The sequence below is a fragment of the Eulemur rufifrons genome, chromosome 30 (genome assembly GCF_041146395.1).
Source record: "Eulemur rufifrons isolate Redbay chromosome 30, OSU_ERuf_1, whole genome shotgun sequence".
NCBI classification, from domain to species: Eukaryota; Metazoa; Chordata; class Mammalia; order Primates; family Lemuridae; genus Eulemur; species Eulemur rufifrons.
In genome coordinates this window covers 66990137-67011108 of record NC_091012.1, presented here as the reverse complement: position 1 = coordinate 67011108, position 20972 = coordinate 66990137, and positions in this window count along the sequence as shown.

Here is a 20972-nt window from a genome sequence, read left to right as displayed (position 1 = left end):
CATCCTTTGTGATGACCCCTGCCTGAGAGACCTGATCGGAAGAAAAACCTCTTTGCAGGGAGCGTAGCTAACTCCCTGCAAACTGGCGTAGTCAACTTAGAGACCTGATCAGAACAAAGAGAAAAGGACCTCTTTGCGGGGAGTGTAGCTAACTCCCCGAAGCTTATAAAAGGCAGCTGTGCTCAGCCTTCAGGGTCTTTCTCCACTGGTGGAGACTGACCCATTCCACTCTCTCTGGAACATATTTTTCACTTTGTGTAACTTCCTTCCTTCCTTACTTTCATTCTTTCTTTCACGTGATACAACTGTTTGTATAAAATTGTTGTGTGTCATTGGCTCAACTCGGTGCCAGTACTCATTCTTGACACTGGGAAGTGGGAGACCAGGGAACATCCACACAGATGAGCCTAACATGCTGACAGGCCTCCATTGACAGAAATTCTTTAAAAAGCCTAACAAACTGCTGATAATTATCTCAGAGAAGGAATGAATGATATGAGTAACAGGTTTGATAGGAGCAGAATCTGACTTAGAGAAGATTCATAATTAGGATGGATCTTTTGGTGGAAGAATTTGACCCCAATAGCCATCCATACTGTGTAAGTCCCAGTTGAGCATAGGTGGGCTAGATGTAATTCTGCTGTGTCTTTCACTAATGGTGTCTTCATCTGTATGTGCTTATAGGAACTAGGGTCAGGACAGATACCAGGTCTTGAAGTAGGAGTCCATCCTGTGACTGTATCTGGATGCTTCCTAAATCCAACTTGAAATTTCGTGGTAGGCTCTATTGTAAATATATGGCTCCATTCTATATCTTGTATTTAAATATGTCCCATAAATAATTCCCCCAAATTATCCGAGACTCAATGATTTGCACCAATACTGTCTTCTCTTCCTAGTCTTCATTTTAAAAATCATGACTGCTTTTGATAATCTTAGAAGCACAAACACAGTCTGTTGTCCTCACTGGTATATTCAACTTTAACTGCAGTGGAAAATTTGGTCTGTTGAGTTTGCTTCTGGTTATTTATGTAGGCATGCCACATTGCAGGAGCCTAGCAAAGTAATCCCGCTTATGTAGCATTGTTCACCTGTACAAGAAAACCAGGACGACCGCACCAAATTTATTTTGGACATACAGGCTAAGCTGCAGTTTCCCTCACAAATCAGCAAAAGAGATGTTTGTGGAATTGCAATTTAAAAAAAAAGCAACACTACAATGTATAGTCTCCTTCTCTTTTCTCTGTCCTTTCCGGGGAGACACAGACAGAATACACATACAGTAAAATCTAATTGATTCAGATTCCAGTCATTTATAATTGCTGTAATTCAGGCAAGGGCCAGGTATGATGCTTAAGCTCTCTCATATTTCTCTTTTCAGTGAATTTTTTTAAGGAAGGAAATGTTTTCAACTCACATCAAGTATTTTACTCCTCTTATATATACACATATTTCATATATTAATGGCACAATGATGTGTATGCATTAAATAAATCTCCTGGATAGCCACATGTAGAAGACTGAAACAGGACACACAGCTTTCATCTCTCACAAAACTCAAATCACGGTGGATAACAGACTTAAACCTTAGGTCGGAAACTATTAGAATTCTAGAAGAAAACGTAGGAAAGACTCTTACAGACATTGGGCCTAGGCAAAGAATTTATGAAGAAGACCCCTAAGGCAAACACAGCAACAACAAAAATAAATAAATGGGACCTGATTAAATTAAAAAGCTTCTGCACAGCCAAAGAAACAGTCATGAGAGTAAACAGACCACCTACAGAATGGGAAAAAATTTTTGCATACTAAACGTCAGATAAAGGACTGATAACAAGAATCTATTTAAAACTCAGGAAAATCAGTAAGAAAAAATTGAACAACCCTATCAAAAAGTGGGCAAAGGACATGAACAGAAATTTTTCAAAAGAAGATATAAAAATGGCTAACAAACATATGAAAAATGTTCATATCTAATTTCTCTAATCATCAGGGAAATTCAAATCAAAACCACAATGAGATATCACTTAACTCCAGTGAGAATGGCCTTTATCAAAATCTCCTGAGGGTCTTAATTAGAGTCAACATTGACTAGTGCTAATTGCCGATAGTAGCTGACATTACTGAGGCGGTATTTGAAAGAGAACTTCCATGACCTCTATTCTTCAGCAACTGGGGCTGGCTTCCAGTTTCTGTGAATTAGTAATGCTGAACTAATATTAATTTCCTTTGGGGAACCTGATGGGTGATCAGAACAGAGTCTGGAGCCAGACTGCCTGGGGGAGCCAGTTGGCTTGCCACCTACAATGTCTGTGATCTCTTAGGTAAGTGAATTTTACACCTCTGCGTTTCCATTTTCTCATCTGTAAAATTCTGTAATAGTGCCTACTCCATGGAGTTACCACGCTTAAATGCGTTAGCCCTTTGGAGTGTGTGACACACAGTAATCCCTATACACGTTCTCTTTTTGAAATGAATGACTAAAATTCATTAGATGTGTTTTAATTTCCTTTGGACCCGTATGTAATTAAGTCAACAGTGCTTACCTGAACCAACTGCTTAGGCTCTTGGAGTAGTTTCTATGATTATGGTTCCAGGGAGGAGATATTACATTGTTATGTATTGTTCTGTTATGCATTTTTAGACAAAAAGAAAAACACATAACATTTATTCAAGAGGGATGGGGGTAGCTAAAGCCCAAGTTTATGTGATGTGGAAGGTCACCTGGAGGCACCACCATCTCAGTAACTCGGGGAATCTAGGATGTCCAGGTGTCATGAACAGAAATGGTCTCCTGAAGCACGCCCATGAGGAGAATCCTACTGTGGTGGAACCCTACTGTCAGGAAGCTGACCCAAGTTGACCCAGCCCTTTTGAACACGTGAATATCGTGTGTTCCCAAGGCTGTGGGTTACGTGGATGCTGCCATCATGTGGACACCACGATTATGAGCCCTACAAGTCATATGGGCACTCGGGCTCTTAAACCCTGAGGTTGTGTGGTAGCTCTGGTCACGCTGTCGCTATGGGCATGTGCGGGGTGCAGCTCTTCCAGTCAGGTAGACTCCGGAACCTTGCCCCACTCACGTGGATTCTTCCATACATGACCATTATTGGCTACCAGCATGTGGAAACCTCAGCCCTTGAAGTCATATAGAGGACTTACTGTTCAGGGTCATGTGGATGCTACGGTAAGGTGGATGCTACGGTAAGGTAGACGCTCCGCACAGGACAGGCCCTGCTACCGCCCTACCTTCACTGCCACGATAACGGGTACAGTGTGAGGCTCAACCCTCTCTGTGGCATGAAGATTGTGAGCCACTGAACTCTGAAGATCCACATGTGGGCTGCCACATGGCTCGTACCATCATGTGACAGGCAAAGCGTTTGCAGTCACGTGAGCACTTCAGCTACCCAATGGCTATGGCTCCTGCAGTCACGTGACATGCTGCGGTCCTGTGAGGTTCAGCCCTGTCAGACACGTGATGATTGCGCCTGCGCAGAACACAGGTCAGGTGGTTTACCCCAGTTACGTGAACTCTCCTACGGTGAAGTACCAGGACTGCCCTTAGGTGAGTGGAAAGGCTCCTGAAATTGACTTTTTGAGCAGTCAGGCCTACAGGTGTAGAAAACCTTTACAACCTGTGATCCGGGCGCTGGCTCAGGCTCAAGTTTGACCAGACTCTTGGTCGGATCTCAACCTTTTCACCACCAACTTTTATATTCTGCTGAGGTGGACTGTACTCTGGTAGGACGGGCACTAACCAGGACTAAAAGTTTACTTAGAGAATTAATTGGGCTTTAAGAGGAGGTGCAGTGGTCTCCACATAGCAGACAGCCCGAGAGAGCGTCGGGTGGAGGTAGGGGGAGGAAATTCCGAATGCTGCCAAACTTTTTAACGCAAAGAAAGCATGCGCGTGTGCGTGTGCACTTCTATGGGTGATCCTGGACTCACAAGAGCTGTTGTTGGTAGAGAGTGAAGTGGAGGAGGAGAAAGTACTGGGGTGGAAGCCAGGGCTAGGGGTGCAGGGGCTGGGATAGGATAGGGTGGGGGGTGGCGGGGATTCGTGGACTTGTAAGTCCTCTCGGGGCAGGGCTCTGGGAGGCAGGGGGACCTTCTCCCCTCTCCTCCCCTGCCCCCACACCAAAGCGCTAGCCTTGCCTATCACCCTGCCTGATTTACTGACTGTGCCAGGTGATGCCGTCCTCTGCCCATCCTTTGATCATGTTGTTACTAAAGGCACCAGAGACTTCCTAGGTGGCAGTTTGTATAGAGGATTCCAAATCCAGTCTTAATTCCTGCCTCGTTTGATTCTGTAAAGATTCTCTTCGTTTCCATGATTTATTTTTCCAGTAAACATGCTAAACATATGCTCAGGGAGGGAGCAAAGGAGGGAGGGGGTGGCGGAAGAGGGAAAGAGGGAAAGAGGGAAAGAGGGAATTTTTTACAAAAAGAGTTTGATATTTCAGTGAAAGTGTCAAAGTGACCATGAAGTGAAGGTTCAGAATTAATTTTTATACTTCATTTGAAGTTCATTCGTTTTACAAAGTACATTTGGGAGTGGAACCACAATCTTTCTGTGCTTCGGATCGCCAAGTGGCTTAAAGTAGTATAGCCAGACGCTATTCTTTTGTGATTTCCCCCCTGGCTTCCTACTTATCGCTTCTTAGATTCCTTCCTGAAAACTCCCTCCTTTTCCTTAGGTGGAAAATTATGGTGAGTGGATTTAAGCAAAAATATTAAGTAAAATCGTTGGTGATACATTTGGTGCATCTTGAAAGTGGTATTGGATGAATAAAGTTGAGCAAATAGCGAGATTGTTTTTTTCACTTTTGGGGTTTTAAATATTGCTTGACAGATGGTTAAAGAATATTGTCACTTGTTATATTCTATATTACGTGTCACTAAACTGATTATTTTTCCCTTGTTTCAGCATTTCCAGGTTTGTTCTGCAAAACAGTAGGGTCAAGAGAAAGCAACAATGAAAATGTGCTCTGTCATGAAGAAGCATGGGATGTACAGAACCCAAGGTAAACTAATGTTCATATTGTAGGAATTTTTTAGATGATACACTCATACACAACATGAGTCTCAAAGAGAGGGGCGGTTTCCCCAACTTAGGTGGAAATGGAACATTTTCCCACAGAGCATTTGAGGTACTAGTGTTCTTCAGAAATTATTTGGGGAAACCCCGTTCACACTAAATCTTTTACCACTTTAAAACATTGTGCCATCGTTTACTAAGAATAATGAAATGTGGGCTTATAACAGTTATAATCTATTCTGTTCATTAAGAAATTACTTATAACTGTTTAATTCATTTTATCTTATGTCATTTGTCAGTCTCTCCTGCTTGAATCTTTTCACTTGTTCATTCTTCAGCGATAACCCCAGGTTATAAGCATGCTTCTGGCATCATGATGGCAAAACATAAGTGCATAAATGCAGGTCATCAGGAAGTGTTATCTATGGCAACAAATAAAGTGCCCACTCTTGAAATCAGGGTGCAACTTTACCTGACAGGATGAGCAGACGCAATAACTCTTGTTTTATCCAAACAATTCACACTTTTCCAAAACCTTTTTATTATTATTTAATAATTACAGCTGACATATTTTGAGTCCCCGTTCTTTTTTTTTTTTTTTTTGAATTTTTTTTCTTTCAGCATATTATTTATTTATTTATTTATTGCAGCTCATTATGGGGGTACAAAAGTTCAGGTTTTATATATTGCCCATGCCCCCTACCCCCCCGAGTCTGAGCTTCAAGCGTGTCCATTCCCTAGACAGTTCACATCACACTCATCATGTAGCTATGCACCCATCCCCTCCCCCCACCCCCATCCCCCCCAGTCAGAACTTCAAGCGTGTCCATTCCCCAGGCAGTGCGCATCGCACTCATCAAGTAGGTATACACCCATCCCTTCCCCTCCAGCCCCCACCTCTGTCTGATACCCAATTGGTGTTATTCCCAAATGTGTACTTAGGTGATGATCAGGGAAACCAGTTTGCTGGTGAATACATGTGGTGCTTATTTTTCCATTCTAGGGATACTTCACTTAATAGAATGGGTTCCAACTCTCTCCAGGAGAACCAAAGAGATGCCATATCGCCATTATTTCTAATAGCTGAGTAATATTCCATGGTATACATATACCACATTTTGCTAATCCATTCATGAATTGATGGGCATTTGGGTTGTTTCCACATCTTTGCAATTGTGAATTGTGCTGCTATAAACATTCGGGTGCAGGTGTCTTTTTTATAGAATGACTTTTGTTCTTCTGGGTAGATGCCCAATAATGGGATTGCTGGATCGAATGGTAGGTCTACTTGAATCTGTTTAAGGTATCTCCATATTGTTTTCCAGTGGGGTTGCACTAGTTTACAGTCCCATCAGCAGTGTATGAGTGTTCCTGTGTCTCAGCATCCACGCCAACATGTATTGTTTTGGGACTTTTTGATAAAGGCCATTCTCACTGGAGTTAAGTGATATCTCATTGTGGTTTTGATTTGCATTTCCCTGATGATTAGAGATGTTGAACATTTTTTCTTTTCTTTTTTTTTTTATTTCATCTTATTATTATGGGGGATACAGAATTTCAGGTTACATACATTGCCCATGTACCGCCTTTCCCCCCAAGTCAAAACTCCAGGCGTGTCCGTTCCCCAGACAGTGTGCGTTGCACCCATCATGTAGGTATATATCCCTCCCCTCCCCACCCCCCCTTCCCGAGTCAGCACGTTCCAGCGTGACCATTCCCCAAACGGTGCGCAATGCACTCATTATGTAGGCATACACCCATCCCCTCCCCCCACCCCCCACCTCAGTCTGACATCCGATTGGTATCGTTCCCAGATGTGTATTTGGGTGACGATCAGGGAAACCAATTTTCTGGTGAGTACATGTGATGCTTGTTTTTCCATTCTTGGGATATTTCGCTTAATATAATGGGTTCCAACTCTCTCCAGGAGAACCATAGAGATGTCGTATCTTCATTATTTCTTATAGCTGAGTAATATTCCATGGTATACATATACCACAGCTTACTAATCCAATCATGTATTGATGGGCATTTGGGTTGTTTCCACATCTTTGCTATTGTGAATTGTGCTGCTATAAACATTCGGGTACATGTGTCTTTGTTACAGAATGACCTTTTTTCCTTTGGGTATATGCCCAATAATGGGATTGCTGGATCAAATGGCAGGTCTACTTGAATCTGTTTAAGATACCTCCGTAATGCTTTCCACAGGGGTTGCACTAGTTTGCAGTCCCACCAGCAGTGTAGGAGTGTTCCTGTCTCTCCACATCCACGCCAACATGTGTTTTGGGATTTTTTGATTAAGGCCATTCTCACTGGGGTTAAGTGATATCTCATTGTGGTTTTGACTTGCATTTCCCTGATGATTCGGGATGTTTAGCATTTTTTCATATATTTGTTAGCCATTATTATATCTTCTTTTGAGAAGTTTCTATTCATGTCATTTGCCCACTTTTTGATAGGGTTGTTTGATTTTTTCTTGCTGATTTTCCTGAGTTCTAAATAGATTCTTGTTATCAGTCCTTTATCTGATGTGTAGTATGCAAAAATTTTTTCCCATTCTGTAGGTGGTCTGTTTATTCTTGTGACTGTTTCTTTGGCTGTGCAGAAGCTTTTTAATTTAATCAGGTCCCATTCATTTATTTTTGTTGTTGCTGTGATTGCCTTAGGGGTCTTCTTCATAAATTCTTTGCTTAGGCCAATGTCTGTAAGAGTCTTTCCTACATTTTCTTCTAGAATTCTAATTGTTTCACACCTAAAGTTTAAGTCTGTTATCCACCGTGATTTGATTTTTGTGAGAGGTGAAAGCTGTGGATCCTGTTTCAGTCTTCTACATGTGGCTAACCAATTCTCCCAGCACCATTTATTGAATAGGGATTCTTGTCCCCAGAGTATGTTCTTTCCTGCTTTGTCAAAAATTAGGTGTCTATATAAGGATGGTTTTATATTTGGATTTTCTGTTGTGTTCCACTGGTCTGTGTCCCTGCACTTGTGCCAGTACCAGGATGTTTTAAGAACCACAGCCTTGTAGTATAGTTTGAAGTCTGGCAAATTAATATCTCCCATTTTGTTTTTATTGCTTAAAATTGCTTTTGCTATACGGGGTCTTCTCTGATTCCATACAAAGTGTATAATTATTTTCTCTACGTCTGTGAAGAATGATGTTGGTAGTTTAATAGGGATTGCATTGAATCTGTAAATCACTTTGGATAGTATAGACATTTTAACAATGTTGATTCTTCTGATCCACGAGCATGGTATAGTTTTCCATCTATTTGCAAGTTCTGCTATTCCTTTTCTCAGTGTTTCATAGTTTTCCTTATAGAGGTCCTTTACCTCTTCAGTTAGGTATATACCTAGATATTTTATTTTCTTTGTTGCTATTTTGAAGGGTACTGAGTCTTTAATTTGGTTTTCCGATTGACTGTTACTGGCATATATAAATGCCTCTGATTTGTGTATATTAATTTTGTATCCTGAGACTTTGCTATATTCGTTAATCAATTCCAGGAGTCTCATGGTTGAATCCTGGGGGTTTTCCAGATATAGCATCATATCATCAGCAAAAAGTGAGAGTTTGATCTCTTCCTTCCCTATTTGGACTCCCTTGATTTTGCTCTCTTGCCTGATAGCTCTCACAAGGACTTCCAATACTATGTTGAAAAGTAATGGGGACAGTGGGCAGCCCTGTCTGGTTCCAGTTCTAAGTGGGAATGCTTTCAGTTTTTCCCCATTCAGTATGATATTGGCTGTGGGTTTGTCATATATGGCTCGTGTCATTTTTAGGTAGGTTCCATCTATGCCTATTTTGTTAAGTGTTTTTATCATAAAAGGGTGTTGAATTTTGTCAAATGTTTTTTCTGCATCTATTGAGAGGATCATATGGTTTTTGTTTTTGCTTCTATTTATGTGGTGAATTACATTTATAGATTTACATATGTTGAACCACCCCTGCATCTCTGGGATGAAGCCCACTTGGTGATGGTGGATTATTTTTTTGATAAGTACTTGGATTTGATTTGCTAGTATTTTATTGAAAATTTTTGCATCTATATTCATGAGAGAAATTGGTCTGTAGTTCTCTATTTTTGTTGCATCCTTTCCTGGTTTTGGTGTCAATGTTATATTGGCTTGGTAGAACGTGTTGGGGAGAATTCCATCCTTCTCAATATTGGAGAATAGTTTATGTAGGATGGGCACCAGTTCTTCTTTGTATGTATGGTAAAATTCGGTGTGAACCCATCTGGACCAGGGCTTTTCTTTTTGGGAAGGTTTTTTATTGCTGTTTCGATTTCAGTTCTTGATATTGGTCTGTTCAGGAATTCTATTTCTTTCTGGTTGAGCCTGGGAAGACTATGTGTTTCTAAAAATTTGTCCATTTCCTCTGCATTCTCCAGTTTGTGTGCATAAAGATTTTTGTAGAATTCATAAATGATATCTTGTATCTCTGTGGCATCGGTTGTGATTTCTCCTTTCATGTTCCTAATGGAGGTTATTAGAGATTTTACTTTTGTGCTCTTGGTTAGTCTAGCCAGAGGTGTGTCTATTTTGTTTATCTTTTCAATGAACCAACTTTTTGTTTTATTAATTTCCCTTATAGTTTCTTTGTTGTCCTTTTCATTTAATTCTGATTTGATCTTAGTAATTTCTCGCCTTCTGCTGGGTTTGGGGTCATTCTGTTCTTCTTTCTCCAGCTCTTTGAGTCTATTCATTAGGTTGTCTATTTGCAAGTTTTCTGTCTTTTTGATATAGGCATTTATGGATATGAATTTTCCTCTCAGGACTGCTTTAGCTGTGTCCCATAGATTTTGATAAGTTGTATCTCCATTGTCATTTAATTCAAAGAAACTTTTGATTTCCATCTTGATTTCTTCCTTTATAGAATAATTATTCAGGAGAAAGTTATTTAGCTTCCATGGCTTTGAGTAGGAATGAGGGTTTCTGTTTGGGTTCATTGTTACTTTTATTCCGCTGTGATCTGAGAAGATTCATGGTATAATTTCTATTTTTTTGAATTTTTTAAGACATGCTTTATGTCCTAGGATATGGTCAATCTTAGAGAATGTCCCATGAGCTGATGAGAAGAATGTATATTCTATGGACTTTTGGTAGAATGTCCTATAGATGTCAGCCATGCCCATTTGTTCTAGCATTCTATTTAGGTCCATTATGTCTTTGTTTATTTTCTGTTTAGAGGATCTGTCCTGTACTATCAGTGGGGTGTTAAAGTCTCCAGCTATTACAGTATTGTCATCTATCATTTGGTTCAGATCTAGTAGGTTTTGCTTTATGAATCTAGGTGCACCTAGGTTGGGTGCATATATATTGAGTATAGTCATGACCTCTTGTTGAATTGTGCCTTTAACCAGTATGTAGTAACCATCTTTGTCTTTTATTATTTTTGTTGGTTTGAAAGGTAAGTTATTGGAAATTAAGCCTGCCACACGAGCTTTCTTTTGGTTACCGTTTGCTTGAAATATCGATTTCCATCCTTTTATTTTCAGTCTAAATGCATCTTTGCAGGTTAGGTGAGTTTCTTGAAGACAGCAGATACTTGGATTGTGTTTTTTTTATCCATTGGGCCAGTCTATGTCTCTTGAGCAGGGAATTCAAGCCATTCACATTTATTGAGAAAACTGATAAGTGGGACAGTTCTCTGTTCAGCTTGTTGGGTAGAACTTCATTGCTATGTTTGCTCTCTTGAGCCATTGTGGTATCTGGAATTTGATCTTTAGCTCTTGAGTAGTTTTACGTTCATGGGTCTTTCTTGTGCTGATCCGTGTGTAACTCTCTTTTGAGTACTTCTTGGAGGGCTGGTCTTTTGTTGGTGAATTCCCTCAACCTTTGTTTATCTGAGAATGTCTTAATTTCTCCTTTGTATAGAAAACTTAGCTTAGCTGGGTACAAGATTCTAGGCTGGGCATTATTCTGTTTCAGAAGAGTGAAAATGGGGCCCCAACCTCTTCTTGCTTGTAAGGTTTCAGTTGAGAAATCTGGCGTAATTCTGCTGGGTTCTCCTTTGTATGTTACTTTTTTCTTTCTCCTTACAGCTTGAAGAAGGGACTCTTTAGTGGATATTTTGGTCAACCTGATGACTACGTGGTGTGGTGTTTTCCTATTTGCTATGAATCTCCCAGGAGTCCTTTGAGCTTCTTGAATCTGTATGTCTAGAGTTTTAGCAAGGCCTGGAAAATTTTCCTCAATTATGTCTTCAAATAGCTTGTCCAACCCTTGCTTATTATCTTCTTCACCCTCAGGAATGCCAATAACTCTCAAGTTAGGTTTCTTCACATAATCCCACATTTCTTGAAGACTCTGATCGTTTCTCTTATTTCTTTGATCTATCTCTGTGACTGACTTATTTAGTTGGAAAGAGTTATCTTCAATCTCTGAGATTCTTTCCTCTATTTGATATACCCTGCTCTTGAGACTTTCCACAGTGTTTTGTAGCTCTCTGATTGAATTCTTCATTTCTAGGAGTTCAGTTTGGTTTTTCTTCAATATTTCAATTTCTTTAGTGAATTTTTCCTCCAAATCCTGTATTTTTTTTTTTGTGGTTTCTTTGTGTTGGTTATCCATTGTTTCTTGTATATTATTCAGCTTGTTTATAATCCATAATTGAAATTCTTCCTGTAACATGTTGGTATTTTGAGTCTGGCTTGTGTCAAATGGTTGAGAGCTGGTATTTCTCTTTGGGGGTGAGATTTCCGTTTGATTCTTTGTGCTCCCCATGTTTTTTCGCTGGCCCTTCCCATCTAGATTTATCGTTGGATCTTTTCTTATAGATTTAGTCTGGTTAACAGCACTCTTTGTACTCTGTTCTTAGGCTGTGAAGCAGTCTAGGTATGTTGCTTCCTTTGTCAAGAGGGGGAGACTGTTGTGAATTGTTTAGAGTTTTTTCTATTTCATTTGGGGGGCTGCTTCTGGTGGGTCCAACCCTAGAGGATTGGAGTGATCTAAGACCACTTTGGCGAGTTAGGACACTGTGTTGTGGTCTTTCAGTAGGCAGGCAGGGTCCACACTAGTAGCAGACCGAAATTCTCTTTGTTTGTTTGTTTGTTTGTTTCCCTTTGGTTCTTCCTCTATAGGGGTGGTTTCTGTCTCTTTCTGCAGGAAAGATACTAGCTATGGGGAGTGGACGGTGCCCTCGCTCGCTCAGTGCCCCAGTTGCTGCAGCTCCCACGGGCAAAAGTCTGCCTTGGCCCAATGTCCCCAGGGACCAGGCTCCACACTCTCGTGTCTGGAGAAGTACTCAGTGTTTACGTGAGGGCGGGGCCCCTATAGAAGGTCCGTGGACCAGGGGAGGGGGCCATCCAGGGAGCCTCTTGGCACCCTATGTCTCCACAGCGACTTGACTGTGGGCCGCAAGATGGCGAATGCACGCCCGCAGATCGCGGGCGCTGGGGGTGACTGCTCAGGTTCCGGTAGGTACCAGAGCCGGGGGCCTGGCAAGTTCCAAAGCTCACCGTGGCTGCCCAGCTCAGACCTCTCTCGCTCTGTTTGTCCCACGTTGATTTTCCGTGGATTCACACCGCTGTTCTTGTGTGGGAGCGATCCTCTAGCGTTGTGGTAGGTCCGGATCCATGTCTTCCTCTCCCTTGAACATTTTTTCATATGTTTGTTAGTCATTTTTATATCTTCTTTTGAAAAATTTCTGTTCATGTCCTTTGCCCACTTTTTGATAGGGTTGTTCGATTTTTTCTTACTGATTTTCCTGAGTTCTAAATAGATTCTTGTTATCAGTCCTTTATCTGATGTGTAGTATGCAAAAATTTTTTCCCATTCTGTAGGTGGTCTGTTTACTCTCATGACTGTTTCTTTGGCTGTGCAGAAGCTTTTTAATTTGATCAGGTCCCATTTATTTATTTTTGTTGTTGCTGTGTTTGCCTTAGGGGTCTTCTTCATAAATTCTTTGCCTAGGCCAATGTCTGTAAGAGTCTTTCCTACATTTTCTTCTAGAATTCTAATAGTTTCTGACCTAAGATTTAAGTCTGTTATCCACTGTGATTTGATTTTTGTGAGAGGTGAAAGCTGTGTGTCCTGTTTTAGTCTTCTACATGTGGCTATCCAGTTTTCCCAGCACCATTTATTAAATAAGGAATCTTTTCCCCAGAGTATGTTTTTGTCTGCTTTGTCAAAGATTAGATGGCTATATGAGGATGGTTTTATATTTGGATTTTCTGTTCTGTTCCTCTGGTCTGCGTCCCTGCACTTGTGCCAATACCAAGCAATTTTTATAATCACAGCCTTGTAGTATAGTTTGAAGTCTGTCAAATTAATACCTCCCATTTTGTTTTTGTTGCTTAAAATTGCTTTTGCTAAACGGGATCTTCTCTGGTTCCATACAAAGCGTAAAATTATTTTTTCTATATCTGTGAAAAATGATGTTGGTAATTTAATAGGGATTGCATTGAATCTGTAGATAACTTTGGGCAGTATAGACATTTTAACAATGTTGATTCTACTGATCCATGAGCATGGTATGATTTTCCACCTGTTTACATGCTCTTTGGTTTCCTTCCTCGGTGTTTCATAGTTCTCCCTATAGAGGTCCTTTCAAGGGAGTCCAAATAGGGACCGAAGAGATCAAACGCTCACTCTTTGCTGATGATATGATGTTATATCTAGAAAACCCCAAAGATTCAACCAAGAGACTCCTGGAATTGATCAATGAATTCAGTAAAGTCTCAGGATACAAAATCAATACACACAAATCAGAGGCATTCATATATGCCAATAACAGTCAAATGGAGAACCAAATTAAGGACTCAATAACCTTCAAAATAGCAACAAAGAAAATAAAATACCTAGGAATATATTTAACTAAGGAGGTAAAAGATATCTTGTTTTTTATAAAATAACTAGAGTGAATTCTGCCATAGGCAAGTTGGGACCTTGATTAATACAGTACTTGACACCAAAATTGGTTGCAAGGAAAGGACCTTGAAAGAAGTGGGGATCTGGGATAGATTATCGGACCTCAGTAGGTCTGAAGATAACAAGGGTCCCATTCACATTACATGAAGAAATATTGGTATTCCCATGACATGTAACGGTGAAACAGTTGCAGAAGTTATCACCTGTGGTCTCTTGAAATGAAGTGCCTTTGAAGTTAACACACCAGTGGACCAAGCAACTGCTGATGGGGACTCTGAAGACACTCCTTTCCCACAGCATGGAGAAATGTATCGGTGACGAGGTCATTGTTGTCTTTGAAGAGTTCTGAAGTGCCTGACTTCTGTAGCCCCCAGATGAGAAGTGAGATTCTGCCGTTGACATGATCACCCTCATGTCAGTGGGGATGCTGGGATGCTGGAGCCAGAGGCCAAGTAGAAGCACTTAACCTCCCGGGTCAAGGTGAATGCTGTTTACCTTGATAGCCAGCAAGGCCGGGAGGGTAGTCATGATGGTTTGACCCACTGTGATCTTTGAATGTGACTGTTTGATCAAAGGATCCCTTGGGTCTTGAAACGCCCTGAACATCCTCTAAGGTTGTATTTTGATCATTTTAAAAATGAATAAAATATAAATGGTATTTATTTATCATAAAGTACAAGTGAGTAAAAAAATGAAACTCTAGATCTGGTGATCTGAGCCATCATCATGGTTCCTTACTGTATTCCTGCACCTGTCCCAGAGTACCTCGAATGAAGGGACTCCTGAGGAAGAGCCTACTACAATGAAGTCACAAAGAACCACAGTAAATCTTCTTCCTGGGCTTAGCCAAAGGGACCTGGCCCTCCAGGCACTTACCAGAGTTACTGTGCACTTGCTTTAACGACACTTGCTCCAAGCCAGAGCTCAACAAACTTTTCCTGGAAAGGGCCAGATCATAAATATTTCAGCTTTGCAAGCCATTTGGTCTCTGTTGGAATTACTCAACTTTGCCTTTGTAGAGCACACACAGCCACAGCATTACCGTGTTCCAGTAAAACTTTCTTTGTGGACACTGACATGTGAATTTCAAATAATTTTCACGTGTCTGGAAATAGCCTTCCCTTGACTTTTTTCAACCACTTAAATATGTAAAAACCATTGTTAGCTTGTGAGGCACACGAAAACAGGCCGCGGGCCACATTTGGCCCACAGGCCATAGTTTGCTGACCCGTGCTCTAAGCTAATAAATAGACTCATTAGGTCCCCAAAACAGCGCTGAGTGGAAAGTCAGCAAAATGAGATGGCGGCTATTTCTAGAATCCTCTAGCAAGCATAAACCCAAAGCTGTGGCTTCGACACAGCTGTTTTCACCCTTGGTCGCATGCTGCAACTCACATGGGAAGTTTGAAACTATCCGGTTGCCTGGATCTGACCCCAGGTCTGCTTTAATTGTTCTGGGTGTGGCCTGGTGCTATGATTAGTTTTCAATCTCCCCGGGTGGCTCTGATATGTAATCATGGTTGTGAACTACTTGAACAGTTTAAATGATGAGAGTGCAAACATTTTACAATGCTTACTTTTAAAATTTTATAATTGCAGTTTTGGAATAATGATACTACAACAACAATAATAACAAATACATAGCTACACTGGAAATATGAAATGAATGTTCCTATGTAAGGAATGGAGAAGAATGTCTTTTTAAAAGACAAGGGAATGGGAAAACGTGGTGGTAAAGCAGAGGCCACCACAGGCTGTGTCTGGGATGAAGCTAGGCTGCTGGCAAGGCCAGAACAAGGTATGGATTAAAGCCAAGCATCTGTGAGCCCAGGGCTGATTCAGCAGTGAAACCTCTGCAGATGACAGTCACAACCCAGGGTCAGCATGGAAGGGCCAGCACAAACTCAACAAATCCAACAATTGACACTGGGGGGATACGAAAAAATTAGAAAAGACTGGAAAAGACCTTAATATAATATTTCCCCAGAGCGATAGAGGAGTGATAAAGGATGAACTTATATCCACTGTAAAAGAATAGAAGACTGTCCAAGAAAGGTGGCTTAATGAAGGCAGGGATCTACTTTCCTTTTCTCCTGAAACTTCATTAAAACAACAACAAATGTAAACAAATTATGCAATCTCCATATAATGGAATATTACTCAGCAAGAAAAAGTCAAGAACATGGATGGATCTCAAAAACATCCTGCCGAGCTCAAGAAGCCAGATACAAAGGAGTGCAGGGTGTATGATTTCATCTATATGAAATGCTAGAACAGGAAAACTAATATATAGTAACCGAAAGCGGATCAAGGTTTGCATGGGGCCAAGGGATGATGAGATCAACTGGGAACCTTTTGGGGTGTGGTGTGGTATATGTTCTGTATCTTGATTGAGGTGGTGGTTAGCCCTAATCCCTGACTGTTACATATAAGGAACCTGGGATCAGGAGAAGTTGGGTGAATCGTCAGAAGTGATCATCTTCCTAATCAGAGAGAAGATACATCTGATTATTGATAATAAATTGTTTCTGTTATGCTGTATAATGTGTCAATAGGAAAAGTGCTTCTCCCCAAGCACCTGACAAAACCCCAGCTTAGCTGTAAGCATCCTTTTTACAAGTAAAGCATGGGTATGAAAATATAAAACTATTCTTATTCCAACAACCCATTTCTACACATGGTTAACACTCTCAGGTGCTCCTTTACCTTGACTTCTTTATATTTACACACAAAAACATAATATTTCATTAACATTTTCTTTTGAGGAATCATACTGTAATATATAGTTGTATAACCTGTTTTCTATCTCTTTGTATCATCTGGTGTGAAAAATATGCTACCTTGTTTCTTGTAGTCTTCCACTTCAACCTGAACCGTTTCTTCAACAATAATGCATTTTCCCCCCAAAGATTGGGAATAGGAACTTAAGCACTGCCCCCCTTGAATCCTTCCATATGCCTGTGTCAGTCTCTGAGTTTTTTATTTTGGTTCCCTTAATCCATATGTCAGATTATTGCCCACCGGGGCTACCCTGTTTCACTACTGCCACATTGTAAAATACAGGGTGACAGGGTAACCAGTTCCCATTCACCCTCCTGTTTTCCTTCTCATTTCCAGGAGGACTAATAGCAACAAATGCAACTAACATATATTCATCCCTCACTCAATGCTAAATGTGGTACTAATTACTTGATCTGGTGATAGCCAACTTATTTATAGTGCTTCTTAGGTCACAGTCATTTCTCCAGGTGCTTTCCATGTATTTCCGTATGTTATCTCATTTAATTTTTACAATAACCCCATGAAATAGAAACTATTACTATCCTTGATATAGTGTGTGTGTGGCGGGGGGTGGGGGGAGAACGTGAGTCACAGTGAGGTTAAAGTTACTTGCCCTGGACCATAGAATTTAGCACCAGGATTCAAATCCTGATGGATCTGACCTCACATCCTATGCCCATAACCAATAATGTGCGACTCTGTGTTAGGGCTGAAGCAAGCAGGGGGACAGGACTCAAAGTCTGGTGGGCAGTGATGGGTGTGGTGTCTGAAACCAACGTCCCCTAACTCTGTCCAGCCTTCTGCCCAGAAGACCCATCATTGCACACTGTTGCCCTGTACCATCTCTCCTTTCTTAGACTGTATGGGAACTGTTTCTCTGGTGTTCCACTTGAAGGTGAAGTAACAGAGACAGACAAGGTATACACGGAAAGAAAGGAGGGTTTCCAGAGGGGAGCATATCGCTAGGGTGAATTCAGTTCCTCAGAGGCTTTTTTGAAGTGTGTTTCATTCTCTTGCCAATACTCGCCCTCCTCTTTCTGACCCATACATCCATCCCTTGGCCTCTTTACTCTATGTATCAGGTACTCACGCACCTTCTTTCCCATCTGTACCTGACTCCAAAGACAATCATTTCTACCCCTGTCCTGACAATATCAGCCATCCTCTGGTCCCATCGTCCTTCCATCCCAAAGAGCCTGTAAGGTGCAGCCATATAATTATATGTATACATTTAGACAGAGAATATTTTTTATGATAAATTCAGAACGTGAAATGTCTGGGTCAAAGTGTAAGAACGACTTTTGAATGGTTAAGCATATTGCAGGCAGTTAGACTCACACATGGACACTGGAAATGTTTATTGGAGGAAATGTCATTAGGTATCTTTAGGAAAATATCTCTGATGTTTAAAAATACTCATGTACTTTTCCCGGGAAACTGTAGAGCAGGGACTCAAAATCTCGGACCCACTCTAAAGCCCAAGCTGTGCTCCACTGGGTCCTTTAGCCTCCACCCCTGAGGATGCTCTGTAATCCTGGCAAACCCGTGGGTATCATTCCATTACTTTTTTTGTACAGAGAGCTCTATTACTTTCTTATTTATTTATTTATTTATTATTTCAGAATATTACGGGGGTACAAACAATTTGGTTACATATATTGCCTTTGAATCGCCCAAGTCGGAGCTACAGGCGTGCCCAACCCCCAGACATCACGCACCGTACCCATTAGGTGTGAAGTTACCCAGCCTCTCCTCCCTGCCACCTGCCCAACACCCTATGAATGTTACTTCCATATGTATTACTTCCTTAATTTGAACAATCATTCACATATTAAAACACCAAGATGTAAAGAAAAAAAAAAGCACTAGAAATGGTTGAGATGGAGGTATTCTCAAAAGTGGTTTTGTTGATGATCCCAAGTCAATGACACATGTTTTCTTTTAACAAATATTGTCTTTAGCCCCTCCCCATTCTATGCCAGACACTGCCAGCCCAAAGTGACTCCTAATCTGCAAACCCTGGGACCCAGACGAATTTCTCCCACCTGGGCAAGACTCCTGGTCCCCACCCCAACAGGAGTGACTAGCACAAAACCTCATCGTTGGCCTGCTCACAGAAATCTGTCCGTGAGACCTGAAAGCTCACCCTTAATTAAGAGCGAACCAGTGCACTTGCTGGAGGAGCACTCAGGGTGTGAGCGCACACCAATTGGCGAGGACACAAATCCTGTTCTGCCACTTACTTGGCTGAGAAATCCTGGGAAATGTACCTAATGTCTGTGAGCCTAATAGTCATGATCTGAAAAGGGACTGTGAATACAATTCTCATGGCATTTCTGTGAGGAGGTCAAGAGAAACCTAGTGAGCTTGCCCACAACTGAGCAAATTGTCGGTTACTGCTGGGCAAGTGTCGGTTTCCTTCTCACCCCATTCTTTCCTTACCACAGCAGGGATGCTGTTTCCATGTACTCAGTGGCATGGCAATGATGTAGACAAAATTCCAAATGACACAGGAAGTACCAGCAGGAACACACACGATGTCATAAAGGATGCTCACGACTATGTCTGTGAGGGAGGATCAGCCAGGACATGGTGGAGACTGAGGGGGCACCCAGGCTGTCTGGGTGAGAAGCACTAGCGGCTTTATAATACTCCTGTTAATGCCTTTGATTCTGGCAACCCAACTGCGAGACAGGGATTGTGCTGAGATGCAGGAGTTCAGTAAGTGGATGTGTTGCCTGTGTGTTTTGTCCTCAGTGTCTCTGTCCATCAGGCCTTTCTGTGGCTTTTTATCACATGGGGGCTCTTCTGTGGGGTTCTCAACACAAGGCTTTGCCTGAGGTAGTAGCGGTAGCTGTTGGCTAGCTCACTTTTACGCTTTCCTCTCAGTGGTTTCCAAAGTAATGTCGGTTCTCAAACATGACTCTGACTCTTTCTGTACACCATACATTGACCATGCACCCTTAAGCCTCACTTCAGCATTTGTTTTTTTTTCCTTGCATTTGTGAGCTGTCGTGAAAATGAGTTGGTTCGCTGGTGTCCTCCACATGACACCAGTGAGGATCTTTTTGTTGTTGTTTTTGAGTATCTTATGGACTCACGGCTTTGTAACATATCGATGGGCCCCAAACCCCTATTGTAGGATTTTGAGCAGAGGAATGACAAGATGTGACTTACGCTCTGAAACGTCACTCTGCCTGCTGTGTTGAAAATAGATGGTAAGGGAGCAAGTGTAAAAGCAGAGGGAAGAGTTGGAAGACAACATAATCCAGAAGATAGGTGTTGGTGACCTGGCCAGGGTGGTAGCAAGGGAGGGGGTGAGAAGTGGCCAGACTCTGGATATATTTTAAAGGTAGAGCCAAGAGAAGGTGTATCCATCCTGACCAGTTGGATGTGGAGTGTGAGAGAAAGAGAGCACTCCAGGCCACGTCCAAGTTTTCGGGACCGAACGCATGGAATGTCTAGGTCAAATACTCTTACCCATGCTTAATTTCATGTTCAGCGCCATACAGGGAAAGTCCCAAAAGTTGTGGGTAGCAAGACTGTCCCGACAGTGGATCATACACTGAAAGTAATGGCCCCCTGACCCCACTAGAAGTATTAATCTGAGGCCTGGCCATGATCAGTACATCCTAGAAAGATCAGCAGTGAACGAATTTTTATTCGTCTAAGTGTGCCCTAAGAGAACGTGTAGCAATTAGTGTATGAAATGTATGACACAGAGAATCTAGAGAACCTTAAATGTTAGAGCCCAAGAGGATGCTGGCTTCTAATGGTCTAATTGCCTTAATCCCCATACCCTACCCACCCCCCAGAAAAACCCCAGGAGAATTACTGTCTGCTGGTATATTGTTTCAGTTGCCCATGGTAACAATAAAATGCCCTTGGTGAAGCTACCTGTGGGAGAGAGAATTAAGACTGTCTTACTTCTGTAGATGAAAAAAAAAAATCTTTGAAATCTTGCCACATGGTGAATTAGCTATGTTTGTGGGTAGTGGGGGTTGGAGAGGGGCAAACAGCCACGCCATTCCTAAGAGTGAATACAGGGTGATATATAACCAAAACACTTCATAAGCATACCTGAGGCTACATTATCCAATAAACTAGACATCTGAGAAAAGAAAATTAATGAGAGACAAAGACGGGCCTTACATAACGATGAAAGAATCAATCCACCAGGAAGACATAATGATCCTAAGTGTGTACGCACGGAACACCAGAGCCTCAAAGTACAGGAAGCAAACACTGATGGAGCTGAGTGGGGAAATAG